The sequence below is a fragment of the Schistocerca americana genome, chromosome 2 (genome assembly GCF_021461395.2).
Source record: "Schistocerca americana isolate TAMUIC-IGC-003095 chromosome 2, iqSchAmer2.1, whole genome shotgun sequence".
In the NCBI taxonomy this organism is placed as follows: Eukaryota; Metazoa; Arthropoda; class Insecta; order Orthoptera; family Acrididae; genus Schistocerca; species Schistocerca americana.
In genome coordinates, this window is record NC_060120.1 from 1,084,815,905 (window position 1) to 1,084,829,466 (window position 13,562).

General features: G+C 47.2%; 1 protein-coding gene across 1 annotated transcript in view; it reads right to left on the minus strand.

Annotated features, from left to right (window-relative positions):
• Positions 1-13,562, minus strand: part of LOC124596486 (filamin-B) — an 896,651-nt gene that overhangs the window by 729,942 nt on the left and 153,147 nt on the right. The window lies entirely within an intron of this gene.

A 13,562-nucleotide genomic window follows, 5' to 3' on the forward strand; every position in this document is an offset into this window, starting at 1 on the left:
ATTCTAAACCCCTTACATACCGCTCTCAAAGGAATGCGAAGTCAATATTAGAATAATCATAGTGCGCAGAAAGGCATTTAGACAACCATTCTCTCTGCGCTGAATAAGCCAATGGAACAGGAAAAAAAACCCTAAGTACTTGTACGCGAAATTGTACCCTCTGCCATGTACTTCACAGTGGTTTTCAGAGGATGATATACTCGTTGATGTGGATACACACATCTCAAATGTAAATACATCTCCATAACAAAACATTTATTTATTTATTTATTTATTGCTTATTTAGCCTGACCAGTTTAGGCCTAAAGTCCCTCTCCCACATCTGACCAGCAACACCCCATACCAAAGATATTACAAAAAAATTTACAGAAATAATAATAATAATGATGATAATGATAATAACAGTAATAATAATAAAATTATAATAACTGAACCTGAAATGATGATGATAATAATAATAATAATAATAATAAAACTAAACTCTTCCCGAAGAGGCCATAAAGGCCCAACGGTAGTGACCGGCCGCCGTTCATCCTCAGCCCACAGGGGTCCCTGGATGGGGATACGGAGGGGCATGTGGTCAGCACACCGCTCTCCCGGCTGTATGTCAGTTCCCGAGACCAGAGCCGCTACTTCCCAACCAGGTAGCTCCTCAGTTTGCCTCACAAGGGCTGAGTGCACCCCGCTTGCCAACAGCGCTCGGCAGAGCGGATGGTTACCCATCCAAGTGCTAGCCCAGCCCGACAGCGCTTAACATCGATGATCTGACGGGGACCGGTGTTACCACTGCGGCAAGCCCGTTGGCATAATGATGATAATAATAATAATACTAATAATAATAATGAAAATAATGTATTACATTGGTGTCCAGAATTAAAGCAAGAAACCGCTGCTTCCTCGTCCCCTGTTTAATTCACGATATAACCGTGCAAACCATTAACAGATGTCCATACGATCGTGTTGTACATGGAAGATGGCATTCCAGTCAATGGACAAGCACCCCAACGACGACGCCCCCATCCACACTCGCTGTGTACACGGTCACAGGTGATGAAGTGTGGGACAGAGGAGACGGCTACCAGAAGTCTGTGATGGAGGACCACAGGAAGAATGGAAGCAGGACAGTCGCAAACTGATGTGGCCCGGTGGCTTAATGTGAACCGTTCTGTTGTTTCTAGGATGCGGCGGCAATTTATGGAGAGCGAAGCTGTATCCTGAAGAGCAGGGCCAGGCCAACCACGTGTGACATCACAAAGAGAGAACCTTTATTTGGTTGAGGGGGCACAGTAACTGGCATCTGAGCTCGCGGCATCCACTGGACGAGGCAAACGGCGGCCTTTATTGTCGGAGACCTGCTGTGTGTGTACCTCTGACGCGTCTTCACGGAAGGGAACATCTAGAGTGGAGTCGCCAACATGCCACCTGGACCGTCGAACAGTGGGCCGGTGTTCTTTTCACAGATGAGTCTCGATTTGGTCTGGAGAGTGACTCTCGACGGATTCGCATCTGGAGGGTACGCGGAATAAGGTTTCGTGACCCAAACATTGTGGAAAAGGATCGATATCGAGGACGATCCCTAATGGTGTGAGCAGGGATTGTGTTGACCACTGGAGCATCCCTTCACGAAATTGTACAGGTGAATCAGCAAGGTTTAACTGCTGTCAGGCATCGTAACGAGACCTCGGGAGTGGACCTCGCGTGCATTTGTCGCGAGGTGCTGTGGGCTCAGACTCCGTACTGATGGACGACAATGCTCGACTTGATACAGCACGAGCGGCTGACTTTTCTAGGAGATGGAAGGTATCGCGCGCATGGCGCGGCCTCAGCACTCCGTTGATTTGAATCCCACAGCGGTGGGGTGCATTAGGGGTGCATTGGGGAGACTACTTGCATCCACCAACCACTCTCTAAGATTTTCGAGCAGCTCTGCACGAAGAAGAGGCATTATTGACTCAACGTGAGAGTGATGACGTCATTCACAGCATTCCCCGTTGTCAGGCCTGTATTTCTGCAAATGGCGGTCATGCCCTATACTGAGCACATAAGCGGTTGTCTGAATGTGTGTGCAAATCCGTTAAGTTGGAAAAAACGTAGATCATTTTTGTCTACCTTTATGCGCGTTATACTTGTTTACGTTCTGTATTCTTTACATTGTTTCTACTTTAGTGTCGCCTATTTTTTATTGCTTTATGGTAAAATAAACGCAACCTTCAAAAATTTCCGTTTGGTGCTTTAATTTTGGACATCAGTGTAGTTGACACCGACAGTAATAAAGATAATAATAGTCACGATCGTCTGATGATACGAATACGTTACATAGTTATGCGTCAAAGTACAACTGAACACGTCCTGTGCAGATGTGTGAGCGAGCGGTAATATAGCAGATCCAAGATAAGTGCAGATACGATTACGGTATATAGCGTGGTTTTATTCTATGCCATCTACATCTGTGCTCAAACAGTTTAGTTGTACAGATTTCATACTTCTTTAACTGTGTCGCACCTGAGTTTGTTGTCATACTACAAGTGCATTCGACAATGGCAATAATGCCACAATGATCGATAGTGCAGAATGTAATATTTGAGGGCACATTCGTCCTAGAGTGACCGACCATCTTTGGTACAAGTGGTGTTGAGTGCGATTGACTAGATGCTCTGTACTAATGCTCTGTTTAATAAGAGTAATCACAGGATCCCAGTGTCTTCTCTATCGGTGTCTTACTACCGCCGTGGTATCCCTCTTTCTTCATCAGTGACCCTGTGCCAACCGCTAATATGCCTAAATTCGTCTCCGAGCTCGACCGTGCTTACTACGTAGTGACCGTGTGGCCGTTGTACGTCACTTCACCGAGCACCGTACCTGCATCAACAGATGCCGCTCACAGGAATGCAGTGCACGATCAGTGTGGTCAGTGTGTGAAAACAGAGTTTTAGTTATCACTAGCCAACAACGGCGGCATGCAACGAACCCGTTAACTGACTTAAATCGAGTCAATTCCACAAACTCTTTCGAGTGTTTTCTCGATTGTATTTACCTCTGCAATGTCATGTTCGCGTTACTCGCATCTTCTGTGCCACTCAATGTATTTCAAAATTCGCAATCTGCCACGCAACAACCAACCGTGTACGAACAATCGACAGCCATCTTAGACACTTCGTGGACTCAGTGCGGCCACCTATAAATTGATATGTTCAGGAGGCCGCCAACTCAAAATACCACTTTTCGAAGCGAAGAATCCGACAACCAGCATTTTCGATGACCGATCGAAGTATATGCATCTGATGAGCCAGCCGGCGGGCCACTCGAAACTAACTTGCGATACGATCAGAGAATAGATACAAGACAGCCAAGGCTGCGCTCTTAGAGTGACAGTCGCGCACGCTGTAACAGCAGCTTCAGGAGTTCATGTACGAGATCAAATTAGTTACAGAATACCATCACATCTCTGCACCTCAGCCGGTACAGCTCTTATACCGGATGACAGCCTGCAGTCGATCATACTACTGACGGAGCCGCAGCTCGCCACGATCACGAATGAGGTTAAGAGCCGACTGGACAGTGCGCGGTTATGACTGACAGAATGCTCACTGGTAAAAAGCAACAGCGTCCCAAGACTGGAGTCGGTGAGGCGGGCAGCAGATCCCACCTGCCGAGCAGCACGTTCGCAGCCGACCAGGCACGAAAGGCCACAAACGCGGCACACGGCAGCACTCCTCGTTGCCTGCGCGGCTACAACGTCGTGCAGTCCTAACCGGCTCCACGTCACGCTTCCAATACACAATTTGTGAACGCTGCACGCAAGTGTTGGGACCTTTGTGAGTAACCAAACTCCACAAGCGGGTCGGAGTAGCAGCCCACAACGATTCACTTCACCGAGTTGCCTCTATCCCACCAGAATAAGTAATACACACGCACGCCCGCCTCGGCCTTTGCTTACGGATGTCTCTTCGTCTCGAACAAAGTATCGAACCGATATCTACTAATCGACACGGGCTCTAACGTTAGCTCACTTCCACGCTCCTCCACTTCGACTTCTGTACCTTAAACTGCCGTCGAGCTCCAGGCTGACAACGACTCCGATGTTAGAGTATACGGCACAGTCGCAAGCCCTGTGCACCTGCAGGTTGTGCTCCAGTGTTCGTGGAACTTACCGGTAACCGAAGTGACGGAACCAGCCGTCAGCATCGACTCTTTACATCATCACCAGATCTCCCCCGACGTCTTACAGTTCACAATCATTCGTCACATTCTGGCTGTACAAGTGCAAGCTCTCTCCACCTCACTGTGCCTCCACAGCCGGTGCCTGTCACGCTTCCATTTGACTGCGCCGTGGATGACAATCTCCGCGAATGCACCAAACTTTCGACAAACATCCTCCACACAGACGCAATCATTCCGTACAGAAAATGATGTGCTTCGATGCCGCGGCGCCAGCAGCAGCATACGAGCAGCTGTGGACGGCAGACAAGTAGCGCCCCTCGCGTGACCCCGCCCACGAGTTAACACAGACGCTGACGGAAGCCGCCGACCACCCCGAGCCCAGCAGGCCGCTGCACACAGGTCCGGTTACAAGTGCTCCCAGTGCCGCCACGTCACGCGCACGCGCACACGCCTGTGCTGTTCGCGACGGAGCCGTGCGTCGCCTGATAACCACGGACGGACATCCAGTTCGACATAACCCGTGACGGTAAGCCTCGGCAGATCTACAACTTTCCGAAGCTTTAACTATTTGGAGCAGGAAATGTTTGCCCTTCAGATAGTTCCCGTACCTCCGGAATCAACTCGTTCCTAAAAAAAGACAGCTCTAACGGACTGTGCAGTGATTACAGGGTCCTCAGCTCTCGAACAGCATATGGCAGCTATCACATCCTCAACATAGTACTCAGCATTTCCGATTGAAAGTGTGCCTACCAACAAATACTGATGCACCCCCCTGACGACATCCAAAAGACTACCATTATACCTTCCCCGTCCGATTAGCCGCACGAATACAGGATTGGCAAGGAGCACCTGCACGAATCCGCCCGGCGGACTTGTGTCGAGGTCCGGTGAGCTGGCCAGTCTGTGGATGGTTTTTAGGCGGTTTTCCATCTGCCTCGGCAAATGCGGGCTGGTTCCCCTTATTCAGCCTCAGTCACACTATGTCGGCGACTGCTGCGCAAACAAGTTCTCCACGTATGCGTACACCACCATTACTCTACCACGCAAACGTAGGGGCTACACTCGTCGGGTGTGAGACGTTCCCTGAGGAGGGGGGGCGGGGGGGATCCACCGGGGGCCGCACAATATCCCTGAAAGAGTGGTTGGGTGTGGGGCGGCGGAGGGGTGAAGTGGATTGCGATAGTCGTCGTGGGGTTTTTGTTATGCATATCTGGATGATATTTTGGCATTCACAGAGGATATGCAATCACATGATAGACATATTCAGGAGGTTATCTCGGTATGGTAAATTTTTACCAGTGTCATTTACCAATTACCGCCTAAACACAGGCACCGCTTACGAATACACTGTCTGGCAAGAATACCACAGGAAAGCGGAAGCTGCAATAAGCACCACAAACGACCAAAGCTTTTGGCGACTTACAAAGAAACTTAGAGCAGGCAGTGTTACTCGCGCACCCCATACCTGCAGCACCGTTGAGTATTGTTATAGACGCCAGCCAGGTCGCAATTGGTGCAGCCTTGCAACAACAGGTCGGTGCACATTGGCACTCTCTTCGTTTCTTCTCAGAGAAGCTGCAATTCCGACAGACAAAATGGAGTGCTTATGACAGCGAGTTGTCGGCAATATACGAAAGCGTCAAACATTCCTGCCCGTATATTGCAGCCATTGATGATAAACCTATAGTGTCACCTTTAAGCAACAAAAGCGATAAGTGCTCGCCAAGGCAGTTCCGGCACATAGAGTTTGACAGTCAACTCACCACGGATGTAAGGCACATGAGGGGTGCGGAGAATCTGGTTGCAGATTACTTTTCTCGTGTTTGCGGTATGACGAGCACAATAAAAAAATGGTTGAAATGGCTCTAAGCACTATGGGACTTAACATCTCAGGTCATCAGTCTCCTAGACTTAGAACTACTTAAACCTAACTAACCTAAGGACATCACACACATCCATGCCCGAGGCAGGATTCGAACCTGTGACCGCAGCAGCCGCGTGGTGCCGGACTGAAGCGCCTAGAACCGCTTGGCCACCGCACAATAAACTACGAAGAACTCACGACATCGCAGGAAGCGGATCCGGGTCTACAGACCTTATTGACGGACCACACAACAGGACTACACTTACAGCCGATACTCGTGTCAGGAAGAAGGTTTAAGTTATGTTGCGATAAATCACGGCAGAAGCCGCGTTCATGGTCTGGCACACCCAGGGGCAAATGCCACGATCAAGTTAGTGACAGCACGTTTCGTCTGACCATCAATTAAAAAGGACGCCAGGGAATGGACTCGCGTATGCCTACAATGTCAGCGCTGCATAGTAGGACGACACGTTCACGCGGAAATTCGGAATTTCACAGTATCACCAGCTAGATTAGTCCCATGTCCATCTGGACTTAGTGGGTCCACTCCCAGTACTTGTTAACAGTGGTAGACAGATGCACGAGATGGGCCGAGGCCATTCCGATCACTGACATAGCAGCAGAAACGGTTGAAAAGGCGTTTGTTTCTCAGTGGCTAGCTCGATTTGGGTGCCCCCTTCATATCAACAGATCAAGGCCGCCAGTTCGAGTCTAGTCTGCTCAACGAGCTAGCTAATTTACGTGGGTTCCAGCACCAGCATACAATAAGCTACCATCCAGCGAGCAATGGTATGGTGCAGAGGTGGCACAGGACGTTGAAGGCAGCTCTCACGTGTCATCGGAGAAACTGGACAGAAGCAATACCATTGTTTCTCATTGGATTACGGACAGCATACAAGATGGACATCGATACCTCCGTGGCGGAATTAGTGTATGTGGAACCACTGAGAATCTCAGTAGATTACCTACCCGCCGCCGCATCACCGATGCCAACGAACCTCCCATCATTGATACAGAAAATCCGTGAGCATGTGGAAAGAATGAGAAGGCCTACGGTATCTAGACATGCCGAACGATCACTTTTCGTGCATAAGGCGTTGGCAGACTGTACGCATGGCACGGTCCGCTCAGATTCAGTCAGAGCGCCACCTCAGCCTCCATATACCGGACCTTATCGAATAGTGTGACGCAACAACCGTACTACGAACATCTCATAGAACGACAAAACTATTAGTGAGTCCTTAGAGAGGGTAAAACCAGCATGGGTCTTACCATAACTGGAGTATGATGACACTCAACAGGGTGAGAAGGACCAAAGTTTGCAACTCACTACGCATGATGTGGCAGAAGAACCCGTGGCAAGAGGACATGGAAGCACAATGCAACAGCCCACACCGGCTCCCTCATCCTTACAGTAACAAGTCGTCCGTACGACGGCAGAGAGACGAGTCGAGTGCTCCGCTGTGTGCGAACGTGGGGGTAACCAGTGATGCGTGCTTCGTTTACTCCGTGCGGGGGCAGTGGACGTTCAGTTAGTTTTCCTTTCCGAGCTAGAAAAATAAAGTATTTTGTGCAGAGCTGTATGTGGGTTTAATTTGTTGCCTACAGAACGAACGAAAACGGGAAGTTTCTATTTCGTACTTCGTTCAAAGAGAAGATGGAGATGATGTGTTCAGCAAGTTCCTGCAGCATTTTGCGAGTGAATTACAAATGTGTTCAACAATTGCTGCGTATTATTTTAAAAACTGTTCTTCCAGAGGATAAAGTAGGGGTGGGAAATGCGTTAATGTTCAAACTGATGGCATCAAGGAGCTGATTACTCAACACATCGCGAGTTTCAAATGCTGTTCTGCAGAGAAACCTTTATGTAAGGAAAAACAATTGTTGTATAAGTTATTTGCAACAGGTCTACACGTTATACATTATTATTGTTATTATCTTCATCATCATCATCATCATCACCCTGATAAGAAAATTTATCAGCTCTTCACCAATAAGTCTGGTTACGTAAGCCATACATTAGTTGTACATACTCCTACAACTACAAAATTACCGGTGTTGTAATGTGGATTTGTTGTTTCATTTCAGACTCCTAACAGTATTTACCATCCCACCTATCGATCAGAGTAATGTTGAAGTTATTCTTTGCAGCTAATAGCGAAAATGAAGGAGCCCTGTCCTGCAAGTACCACCGTCATTATAAGTTTTTCACGTGTGAGTTTAACCTCGGATTTGGAACACCATCCACAGAAATATTCAATTATTGCGAGGAACGCCAACGTCGTTTGAAGTGCGAACAGGACGGGGAGGCGCGCAAGACATGAACACAACGCAGAGAGATTTTATGAGCTCATGGATGCAACTGTAACATGTGATGATACAGCTTGTTTTGTATCTGATGTGATGCAAAATCTGCCTCTGCCTTGTACAGTTTTTGGTGAGGCGTTTTACTATCGCCAGCTCTGGCAGTATTATCTGGCTGGCTATTGTTTGTCATTACGGCCCCAAATTAAAACAAGATAAAACTGATGTGTCATTTTACAGCTGGGCTGAAAATGATGCTACGTGGGCAAGTTCACCGGTCTGCAGCGCGCCATTCCACTGTTTGTCTTAGTTGTGTACTGTAAATCCACAAATAAAGAAAATGTCCCTGTTTTGTACTGGCTGTAGCGCGCAAAACAAATTTTGTTACGTTAGCAGTGCTTAGTAAACTTGCTTATCTGTTCGATCTGACTATTAATATAACATTCCCTGTGAGGGGGCGCAGCTATTTGCCAATAGACCGAGTTTTTGGACGGGTGGAGAAAAAGTGGCGTAAAATAGAGCAAGCCTTTTCGCTTACAGAGTACCACAACATTTTCAGAAGTGATTGGTGTGTATACATTGTAGGGGAAGACTGGTTTTCATGAAACTGGAAACGTTCTTCCAAGAAACATAAATGTATTTTAACATAAGAGACATTAAAAGCATTGAGGTAGATAGCGGCAAAGTAACTTGCTAAACAACGTCTTCTAGCATAAAAATGTGCTCTCACACACTATTAAAGAGGAGCAAAAACTGGTCAATACTAAAACCAGTAAAATAAACTTTAGGGCATCCAATAAAGGAGAAGAAGTCGGAAGACATTAATTCGCTTTTAAGTAAGTTAGGCATTACCGAGCACCATCACGCAATGCCATTGTCGCAAAAGGTATTGGCACAGAGGGAAACAGATGCAGTGAATGACTCTCCTGATGATGAGCTCTGAAAGACTGTACAACCTTCATGTAACCAACATCTAAACTTAATAAACTGCATACGTTATTTTTTTGCTTTCTCCTTCACAGACTACCCTTAAAATATTTTTACTACCAAAATGTCTTAACTCTGAGGCACGTGACACTGTTACTACCACTTGTAACAGTGGAGGATTTGAAGAATCAGTGCTAATATCGTCAGTGTAGTTACAAAAAAAGATCTCTCATAATGATAAGTATTTGAAAATGAAGACAATAATTCTGGACTTTGCTATTTCATGGATCTAAGACACTTTGAAAATAAAATCTTCAACTGGAGTTCCAGGACCTACTTCCTCCAGTCAGTGGGCTACTCTATTAGTAATAGTGCGAAAGCCATCGAGGAAGACCTTTCTGTGCGACGATTTTAAAGTAACCATAAACGCCCAATCAGAGACTGAGACAAATCCTGTTCCAAAGCCCAAAGAATTATTGTCCAAATTAAAAGGAGGAAACTTCTCCTCCAAAACACACTTTGCGGATGCGTATCTCCAACTTCCCCTTGATGCAGAATCTCAAGAGTTACTTACACTTAACACGCCGCCGCATTATATCATTTGAAATGCCTAATGTTTTGTATAGCAAGTGGACCGCCATTTTTCAACGGTTTTGGAACAATGAGTACCAAAATTGATGGGTGCGTTAAATATTCAGACGACATTGTAACATGGAGGAACAAGTGCACAATCTGAAATCTTTACGAAGTTTCATCTCGTCACGCATCATAAACTGCTGATCTCCTTATTCAATCTACCAGCAAAGATTCTGGAGAGGATTGCTCACCACCTCCAGCACTGGGCCTTATTTCCTTATTTTTGGCGCACTACCAGTACAAGATTCATTTCCGCAATACGACTGAGGATGCCAACACAGATGCCGTCTCCCATCTTCCCAGGGGATCTGACGGAGTTCAACAATTGTGTATTTCCACATCGACGAAGAAGTACAAGCTGACGTAGATTCTTTTCCCAACTAATGGGTAGCAGATGCAACCACTAATAACGGGATGCTCCAACAAGGCCACAGTCACATATTTTACGAATGGCCCGAACGACGATCTCCCAAGGCTTATGCGGCATTCCATCAGTCCTTTAAAGCCCGACATCAGCTCATTTTTATCGAAGGAAAATTCTCCTCATTTCTGATGAGACACATCCACCTTGTTCCTTATGTCAGCACGTCCGGTAACTATTGCATCAAGGTCACTGGGGGGTGGGGGGTTGGGGTATCCCAAACTACTCTCCTCGCTCGCAGTTTCACTTACTGGCCCATGAACCAGGAGATTGAACAACTGACTCGAACACGACTATTCTGCCAAAGCCTGCAGGCAGCCCCACGACATTCATTTGTTTCTTGGCCACCATGTGGTCACATTTTAGTATGGGTAAACATTGACTTTGCTGGGCCAGTGCTTAACACCACGTTCTTGATAGTGGTTGATGCTAACTCCAGATTTCTTTACACTGTCCAGTGCATTGCCGCATCAACCACCAACGCCATCACAGCTTTAGAAAAAATTATTGCAATTGAAGGTCTGCTGCAAGTGCTCCTAACTGACAATAGTCCACAATTCGGTAGTAAGGAGTTTTGTGCTTTTTGTGCCCAGTAGGGCAATCGCCACATTCCAACACCCCCTTCCATCCACAGTCTAATGGATAAGCTGAGAAGACGGTCTGCATGTTCAGAACTCAGATGAAGAAATACTTCCAGGATCACTCCACGGATGCATCACTAACTTTTTTTGAGCAGTTACGGGTTTGGGAGGTTCTGTGGCATGCCAATCAACTTTATCCCTGACTAGTTTCCCAACAGTCTTTCCCTTCCCCCTATCTGCAGTGTTATTATCAGTCACCTGCTTCCCATCCTATCCCAAGCTACCCAGCCAGTGTAACACTAGATTAATGCCTTTTGACCACACCCCAGCAAGAGCAACATACAGCAGATGTTGGCCAGCCACAGAGCCTGTCCTACTCACACTATGAGATTTCATCCAGCCACCAACCAATAATAATTCCTGACATTGATGAAGACATGGTGCTGGCTCCTCTTGCTCCGCCTGCTCTGCTGCCGATGTCCACACTATACAACTTTCGCCCCTAGTCTGGGCGTTTTCATCCGTATGCTCCTGTGCCCCAAGACACCAACAATGCTGAGGACTCCGACACGCTTCTCTCTGCAAGGCAGGCCGCCTTCACACACTTGCACTTCAACAAACAGCGATTGGCCACCCAGAACGCACAGCGACTGGCTGACCAGAATATACGATGACCCCAGCCGCTGGCTCTGTTAAACGCGCAGCCTTATTTAACACCACCACCGACGTCTACAAGCCAGTTCCCTGTGTGCTGTGTTCTGCTCCACAACTCGGAAGTGCTACACGGCAGAGGACTGTTTTGTGTCTTGGACTGGTGTACCTGCTGCTCGATGATGACTTGGCTGTGGTCTGAACTTAGAATCTGATTGCCATATTGGAACCTCAACGTCAAAGTTCACTAGGCTTAGTATGTCAATAGACTTGAAGTTTTGCAACAGAATTCGACATTCCACTTGCACTTCCTGGACATTGGTATAGTCACTATCAATTTATAGTATTTTCATGAAGTGCTCGACTACCACTTGGCGCTTGGTGACAGAATTATTTGTATCAATGTTGTGTTAATAAATTGTAGAAAATAGCACACACATCTACTGAGCTAATAATATCATTTCCGATTATTTCTGATGTCTTTCTGCAATCTCCCGACACTATGACAACAAATACATTCATAAGAACAAACAAAAGATGCCACCAGTACTTAACTACTCACTGATGGAAATGTGAGCCTTCAGATCGAATGACACATTGCCTTCAACAACTACCACATTACTCTGTGATGCCTCTCAGAGAAAACCACGGCGATTGGTTCCCCTCAACATGCAATGCGAAGTATCTGACAGACTTCACAAGCTCAGCCATCCTGGCACCAAGGTAACAACACGACTGTTTGTGGACCATATTGTATGACCTAATGGAAAAAGGTGACTGTTGCCTCTAGGCACGATGCCCTTCACACTGTTAACAAAGCAAAACTGTGCATCACGGTCAACCTATATTAGGCAACTTATCCCATCCCGACAGCACCTTTCATTCACATTGACACCGTTGGGCCACTGCCCGAGTCTGAAGGATTTTATTACATTCTCTCTGGCATTGATAGAATGAATTACTGGATAGAGGTGGTCCCCCTCCACGATATATGGCAGACACAATCACACGGACTTTTGTCGAACTATGGGTTGCACGCTTTGGTGTTCCTGCCAGTATTACGACCGACTAAGGCAGACAGTTTGAGTCAGCCCTTTTCAATTAGCTTCGCCACCTCTATATGATCGACCGTGCACATACCATTGCTTACCACCAACGAAGCAATGACCTGGTGGGGAGGTGGCGTCTGAATACGAAGAGGGCCTTCACGCTCCACTCGCCAGAGCAATGTATGGAGAATTCCTTGCACTCCCTGCACCAAATAGTATGACACATCAAAAATCGCATTCACCATACATGGATCCCTCCAGTATTGTGACCCTCCACGCTGAACACTGCTACCAGGTGATGTTGGGTTATGATGCAATTTGACCTGCATCACAACATCCTTATTTGGGACCCTACAAAGTGCTCTAATGCCAAATCCAGACCTTTGACATTTTGACTAACGAGAAACCTACCACTGTCTCCCTTAACACTATCAAACCACGTGGATACTGCCAGAGAACCTCCCCATCGTCACTGGACAACCACAACACTGACACACACAATGCAACAATTAAGTCACCCCGAGAGCTAGACAACGCTTCTGCATATCTGCAAGAACCGAATGACCAGACCACACCTCCTACATCACGGTACGCCTGAACCAGATGACCACTCCAGCACGTCGCCTCCAACCACAGGTACAGCATCTGTCGCACTACTTGTTTCTCTGCAAGACATGGTCCGATTACGTTTCACACCAGCACCGATGACGACGTGTTCAGTCAGCTACGCTCCCAGACGCAGACGCCAAGTCCCTCCCTCGCAGCTGTGCGACACTGGCCGGCACTCACGCTCTTGTGTGCTGCACACTTCTGTCCTAGGGTGATCCAACATCTCTGGCATGCGTGGTCGACTTGAGTACAAGTTGGACAATGTGATTGGACAGGTGCTCTGTACCAGTGCTGTGTTTAATCTCATGATCCAGGTGTGTGGCTTTCGGTGGCTTACTACCGCCATTGTACATCACTTC